Source organism: Tachyglossus aculeatus, chromosome X1 (assembly GCF_015852505.1).
Source record: "Tachyglossus aculeatus isolate mTacAcu1 chromosome X1, mTacAcu1.pri, whole genome shotgun sequence".
In the NCBI taxonomy this organism is placed as follows: Eukaryota; Metazoa; Chordata; class Mammalia; order Monotremata; family Tachyglossidae; genus Tachyglossus; species Tachyglossus aculeatus.
This window is the reverse complement of record NC_052101.1, coordinates 107,377,044-107,384,255: the sequence shown is the minus strand read 5'-3', so window position 1 is coordinate 107,384,255 and position 7,212 is coordinate 107,377,044. Positions and strand designations below refer to the sequence as shown.

Sequence of the window (7,212 nt, the reverse complement as noted above, 5' to 3'; positions counted from 1 at the left end):
CATCAGCAGCACTGAAAACTGGCCAGTTATTTGACTGATTGCCTGGGCAGCCTAGAGATTGGTTGAATTTCGACCAACATTTTGCCCAATTGCTCGGCTGCCAACATTCCTTTGGATCAAGTAAAGTCTTCATTTCTGAGATAAGACTAGGCTCCAGGCAGTTTTTACTTCGCTTAACTCTCCCTCTCTAGTGCCACTCCTCACCCCTGATTTCTCTTTTTCTTAATGACAACTACCCTTTCCTTCCCCCTCCACCCCCAGCAATTTCTTCTGATCACCTCTCGAATTCAGTCTCTCTGCCTTGCCATTCTCCCACCCTTATAGTAGTTCCTTTCCATTTCTTATACTTCTCTCTTCTGTTCCCCTGCATTTCCTCTCTCCCTCTCTTCCACTTGTCAGCCTTCTCGATCACTCAATTAATCAATCCCCTTCATCCACAGCTCAGGCAGGCTCAGGTCCCTTCCCCCCCCCTCTCCCCATTGCCTATCAGTGCTTTGCACACAGTAAGCTCTCAGTAAATACGATTGAATTAAATTGACTTCAAGGTAGCTAAGAACAGAGAAATTCAAGACAGGCCTGACTGAAGCACTTTACATTGATACAACTGCAGACAGAAGGTGGCAATCCCTCATTTGTCTAGTCTTATGCTGTCGAGTCATCTCTGACCCATAACGACTCCATGGACACATCACTCCCAGAATGCCCCACCTCCACCTGCAATCATTCTAGTATTGTATCTATAGAGTTTTCCTGGTAAAAATACATAAGTGGTTTACCATTGCCTTCTTCTGGTGCAATCAACCTGAGTCTCCACCCTCAAGACTCTTCCATGGTGCTGCTGCATAGCACAGGTGAATTTTGACTTGTTCTGGATTGCCTTCCACTCACTAGCCACTGCCCAAGCTAGGAATGAAATGGGTATGCCTCTGTTTGACTCTCCCTCTCACAGATGAGATTGGTAGAGTACTGGATACTCTCCAGGTGCAACCCCAAGAGGGGGAGTCCCTCATTAGCTTACCATAAATGCTTTGAGTCACCCTCACAAGCCTTTCTCAAACCCAAGTTGTTAGTTTTTTTTGTTTTAAATTATTCATTTATGGAATTTGTTAAGTGCTTACTATGGGTCAAGCACTGTTCTAAGAGCTGGGGTAGGAACATTTTAATTTGGTCTGTCACAGTCCCTGTCCTGCTTAGGGCTCACGATCTAAGTAGGAGGGTTAAGTATATTTGTGTATTGGAGAACAGGGGAAGGGGGCTTGCCTGAAGAGAAAGTTTTGTGGAAAGGAGACTTCCTGCTGGATTTTATGCTTTTTAATATGTACCACTTTCCTTTTTTGCTTCTCATTTAAACCAGAATAACAAGTGCCCCAGTTAAAAAAAAAATCAAAGAACTACTGAGTACAGACTGTCCAGCCTGATATCACTATTCTGAAAGATATCTAAGCAAGGATGAAAGTAAAAGTCATTTCTTGTCTGTATGGAGAAGCAGCATGGCTCAGAGGAAAGAGAACGGGCTTGGGAGTCAGAGGTCATGGGTTCTAATCCCAGCTCCACCACTTGTCAGCTGTGTGACTTTGAAGTCACTTAACTTCTCTGTGCCTCAGTTCCCTCATCTGTCAAATGGAGATTAAGACTGTGAGCCCCATGTGGGACAACCTGATTATCTTGTAACCCCCCATTGCTTAGAACAGTGCTTGGCACATAGTAAGTGCTTAATAATAATGGTAGTCATGACCTCTGACTCCCAGCCCATGCTCTTTCCACTGAGCCATGCTGCTTCTCCTTAACAAATGCCATTATTATTATTATTATTATACTCATGACATAACATCTCTACCCTAGGCACACAGTAAAACATTGTGATGTCATGTATTGGATTGGTGTCTGACAGTTTCAGTACTTTCCAGGCCTCCCCCTGTTCGGCAAGGAGGTAGAAACCCCTTTGAATGGTGCCTCTATCCCCCTCAACTCACCAACTCAGAGTGGTTCTCCCCACAGCCCGATGGGGAGCCTAGGCCACCAGACCGGATCACATAAGGGCAATAGGGCTGGATAAATCCATCATGCTCAGACTTAAGGTCTCCTTCATCCTTCTCTATTTGTCCCTGGAACCCTGTCTCCATTGCTCTTCCCAAATACCTCAGTGAGAGCAGGAAGGTGGGGAGATGGGAGAGAGAGGGAGCTCAGCAGGCCACTGGAAACAGTGTTAAAGGATGGGTGGGGAGTGGGGGGAGTGATAATAACTAACTGTATAGATGACTAAGAAGCAGTTAAAGGCTCAGGTTGGCTATTCTAGACTGTTCTGGGAAGGGGCCACACAGTACAACCCTAAGTACCTAACAGTATTTCCTCTAGCCTTGCTCAGAAACTTCGATCGTATTTATTGAGCACTTACTGTGTGCAGAGCACTGTACTAAGTGCTTGGGAAGTACAAGTTGGCAACATATAGAGACGGTCCCTACCCAACAGTGGGCTCACAGCCTAGAAGTATAGAAACTTGTGGGGAGAGAGCAATGCGAGGGTAGGTGGCTGGAGATAATAATGCTAGAAGTGTAGAAATGTATTATGAGGTGCCTCTCCAACATGGTTCCCTTCAGCCAGCCCAGCCCCTCAGTTACTGCCTTGCTGTCTGCCAGGTATCCAGCTCATTGGCGTCCATCCTCTCCTAGTCCCCATTGGCTTCCCCAGCTTTGTCTCAGAGCCATGTAGGCTCACAGTCTTCTAGAGCCCACTCTTCTAGACTGTGAGCCCACTGTTGGGTAGGTACCTTCTCTATATGTTGCCAACTTATACTTCCCAAGTGCTTAGTACAGTGCTGTGCACACAGTAAGCGCTCAATAAATACAATTGAATGATGGAATGAATGTAGGGACCACTGGGGGAGCAGAGGACTGCTGCAATGCACCCACACTACCACCCTGTGCCGACACCTGGCATTCCCCTCCTGGATTTTTGATATTCGGTGCAAACCTTGTCCTCTCCCTGACTTTCCCATCTCTGTTGACGGCACTACCATCCTTCCCGTCTCACAAGCCTGCAACCTTGGTGTCATCCTCGACTCCGCTCTCTCATTCACCCCTCACATCCAAGCCGTCACCAAAACCTGCCGGTCTCAGCTCCGCAACATTGCCAAGATCCGCCCTTTCCTCTCCATCCAAACCGCTACCCTGCTCATTCAAGCTCTCATCCTATCCCGTCTGGACTACTGCACCAGCCTTCTCTCTGATCTCCCATCCTCGTGTCTCTCTCCACTTCAATCCATACTTCATGCTGCTGCCCGGATTGTCTTTGTCCAGAAACGCTCTGGGCATATCACTCCCCTCCTCAAAAACCTCCAATGGCTACCAATCAATCTGTGCATCAGGCAGAAACTCCTCACCCTGGGCTTCAAGGCTCTCCATCACCTCGCCCCCTCCTACCTCACCTCCCTTCTCTCCTTCTAATGCCCAGCCCGCACCCTCCGCTCCTCCACCGCTAATCTCCTCACTGTACCTCATTCTCGCCTGTCCCGCCATCGACCCCCGGCCCACATCATCCCCCGGGCCTGGAATGCCCTCCCTCTGCCCATCCGCCAAGCTAGCTCTCTTCCTCCCTTCAAGGCCCTGCTGAGAGCTCACCTCCTCCAGGAGGCCTTCCCAGACTGAGCCCCTTCATTCCTCTCCCCCTCGTCCCCCTCTCCATCCCCCCATCTTACCTCCTTCCCTTCCCCACAGCACCTGTATATATGTATATATGGTTGTACGTATTTATTACTCTATTTATTTATTTATTTATTTATTTATTTTACTTGTACATTTCTATCCTATTTATTTTATTTTGTTGGTATGTTTGGTTCTGTTCTCTGTCTCCCCCTTTTAGACTGTGAGCCCACTGTTGGGTAGGGACTGTCTCTATGTGTTGCCAATTTGTACTTCCCAAGCGCTTAGTACAGTGCTCTGCACATAGTAAGCGCTCAATAAATACGATTGATTGATTGATTGATTGATTGGTCGTGAAGCCAAAATGGCTGTGCTATCATTCGTTTTCTGACTGGAGCTCCGTGTCACTGTATTTTGGATTGCCAAAATCACTCAGGGTGTGGGGACTTGTTTGCCTCTTTCCTTGGATTTCATTAGAAATCAGGCAATCCTGGGTATAATGGGGAAGAGGGCTGTACTCCACACACTGCTACAGTAAAAACTTTCCATATGAAGTTCTTGGGACCCTCAGCGTCTTTGCCAGGGAGGGTCGGATCCACTACCCAAGGGGATCCTTCTGACACTTATCCTTCTGAGAAGCAGCATGACTTAATGGAAAGAGCATGGACCTGGGAGTTGCAAGGGCCGCAAGGGTCGCAAAAAGAAATGTACTGGTTTTACCATCACATATAAGTTTAGGGTAAAATATTTTTTGGCTAAAAATCCTTGAAAATGGTTGGACCACAGAGTAGTCTTCTTAATTCCAAGGAAGTAAATAAGTTGTTTACTCAATCTTTTATTTGGAGCTTCTCTTCCCTCAATAATAATAATGATGGCATTTGTTAAGTGCTTACTATGTGCAAAGCACTGTTCTAAGCACTGGGGGGGATACAAGGTGATAAGGTTGTCCCACGTGGGACTCACAGTCTTAATCCCCATTTTACAGATGAGGTAACTGAGGCCAAGAGAAGTTAAATGACTTGCCCAAAGTCATACAGCAGACAAATGGTGGAGCCGGGATTAGAACCCACGACCTCTGACTCCCAGGCCAGGGCTCTTTCCACTAAACAACCTTGGTGTCATCCTCCTTGCTCATGCTGTTTCATGCTGTTCCTCTGGCCTGAAACCTTTCCATCCCCAGATTTTCCAGTCCACAGTTCTCCCCATCTATAGGTCCTCCCAAAATACCACTTCTTCAGGAAACTTCTCTTGCTTAAGTTACAACACCCCATTTGCATCAGCCCAATACCTACCCTTAGCACTTATATATTCTATTCATATCCCCAGCACTACATAGGTATGTCTACACTAGTGTAGGTATATTTTCATTTATATATTTATCTGTACATTCAATTTTTTTGTTCACCTGTTACATTTGTATGGTTTCCCGCTTTTTATCCTTGTCCTTCTTCTTGCCTTTGCTCTTGGTAAATGATTTCTACCTATGCTCCCAATGAACTGTTCTCTCCCAAGAGTAAAACTTGACAGTACAGTACCTGACACCTAGTAGGTGTTCAGTAAGTTCCAATGATTGATTGAGTGATTACTTCCATGGCCTGCCAAAGATCTTATCATATTGAATTCCCATTCATTAATTTATTAAATCATATGTGTTGAGTGCTTACTGCATGAAAATCACTGTATTAAGCAGTTGGGAGAGTACAACATAATAAACAGACACATTCCCTGCCCACAATGAGCTCACAGCCTAGAGGATGCACAGTCTAGACATTTCTCTTTTCTGCTCTATTTAAGGTCTAGACCTTGTTTAATAAGACACACATGCACACGGACAAAAGACTGCTCTTAGAGGCTGGAAAGTAATTTCAGGTAGAGGACAGTTTACCCAGTGAAAATGAGTTCTAAGATATAGTTCTGATCCAGACAGTCGAGTCACTTTTACAAAAGTCATGGCATTTATCATGATAGCCCCTGGCAGTTTCAGCTTGGATAATACTGTAGAGAGATGGAGTAAAAGCACTACTAACCTGAAACGGACAGAAAACTTCATGGTATCATTTTAGCTGTTATATGCTACAAAATCCTGCAGAAGAATGCACAAGTGAGCAGAACAATTGAAAACAAGCCTAAAGCAATAAACATGGCCTTTTAAAACTCTCTAAGTCTCTTTTCAAGGACATAGCAAAGTGACATAAGGGACCAACATTCTAAATATTGAATAGATTTTTACACAAAAATGCCTGGCTTTAGTTTTCTCTGGGATCAGCACTCCTTATTAGAGCAGATATGGGCCAAATCTGTGTCTATTGAGTTATAAAATGAAATGAAAATGAACAAAATACAAGAACCTTATTTATTATTTAAGTTTACTGCTATTTCAATGGAAGGAAAAAAAGCCCAAATTCCAGATTTCATGGTAGCTCCACTCCCTCAGACACTATTTTTCATTTGAGTTCAATTATGAATATACTCACCACAAAGGTTGAGCCAAAATTCCAGAAATGAAAGATTCCTAACATCTCTTCAACTAAATTTTCAGTTCAGTTTCTCAATGCCGGGCTTGAAAGGATGGACTCAAATAATATGTTCAAAGGATTCTCTTTCCACATCTTTGGAATCTGAATTGCACCATTTCAGGCCAATATTATCACTTGATTCTCCCTCCCTTCACAATCCCCATCCCCACCACCCCAAAAGGAGGGTAGAGGAACCGAGAATGCAATTCCGAGCAGGAGCTTGTAGGGCTGCTTAGCATTGGGCTTATTTCTCATGACCAATGGCACCCAGCCCCATTTTAGAGAGTGCCAGAGATGGGTAGAAGTGATCTTGTCAAGGGAAAGCTGTTGAGGCTGGCTTCTGGACACAATTTGTCTTGTATTGTCATATGCTGTTGAGTCGTCTCCGACCCATAGTGACTCCATGGATGCATCTCACCCAGAAAACCCCACCTCCATCTGCAATCGTTCTGGTAGTGTATCTGAAGAGTTTTCTTCGTAAAAATCTGGAATTGGTTTACCAGTGCCTTCTTCCATGCCGTAAACTTGAGTCTCGCCCTCGACTCTTTCCCATGCTGCTGCTGCCCAGCATAGGTGAGTTTTGACTTGTAGCAGATTGCCTTCCACTCACTAGCCACTGCCTAAGCTAGGAATGGAATGGGTATGCCCCTGCTTGACTTTCCCTCTTGTAGTTGAGACTGGTCAAGTACTGGAAACTCTCCAGGTGTGACCCTGAGAGGGGTCTGGACAATACAGTAGTTCTTAAATGATGATGTGCTATGTGCCAAGCCCTGTTCTAAGCACTGGGGTAGATACAAGGTAATCAGGTTGTCCCAGGTGGGGCTCACAGTCTTGGTCCCCATTTTGCAGATGAGGTAATGAGGCACAGAGAAGTCAAGTGACTTGCCCAAAGTCACACAGCTGACCAGTGGTGGAGCCGGGGCCGGGGGCTGAGCACGTGGTTCTGGGGCATGCTTTGCAGCTGCGCTCACTGGAACTGCATCTAAATAATTAGAATTAATAGTATCACTAATAATTACTATTTTTCAACATTCTTAAGCCTGAGGTCCATTTGCCCC

The 7,212-nt window shown here is 45.3% G+C and overlaps 2 non-coding genes across 2 annotated transcripts; both read right to left on the bottom strand.

The window, feature by feature from the left end:
* Positions 1-861: 861 nt before the first annotated feature.
* LOC119920163 lies at positions 862-999 on the bottom strand. Its single transcript, XR_005447927.1, has one exon. It is a non-coding gene; the product is annotated as a small nucleolar RNA SNORA7 (small nucleolar RNA).
* Positions 1,000-6,737: 5,738 nt separating this feature from the next.
* Positions 6,738-6,875, bottom strand: LOC119920554. The gene has a single exon (XR_005448291.1). It is a non-coding gene; the product is annotated as a small nucleolar RNA SNORA7 (small nucleolar RNA).
* Positions 6,876-7,212: the final 337 nt, after the last annotated feature.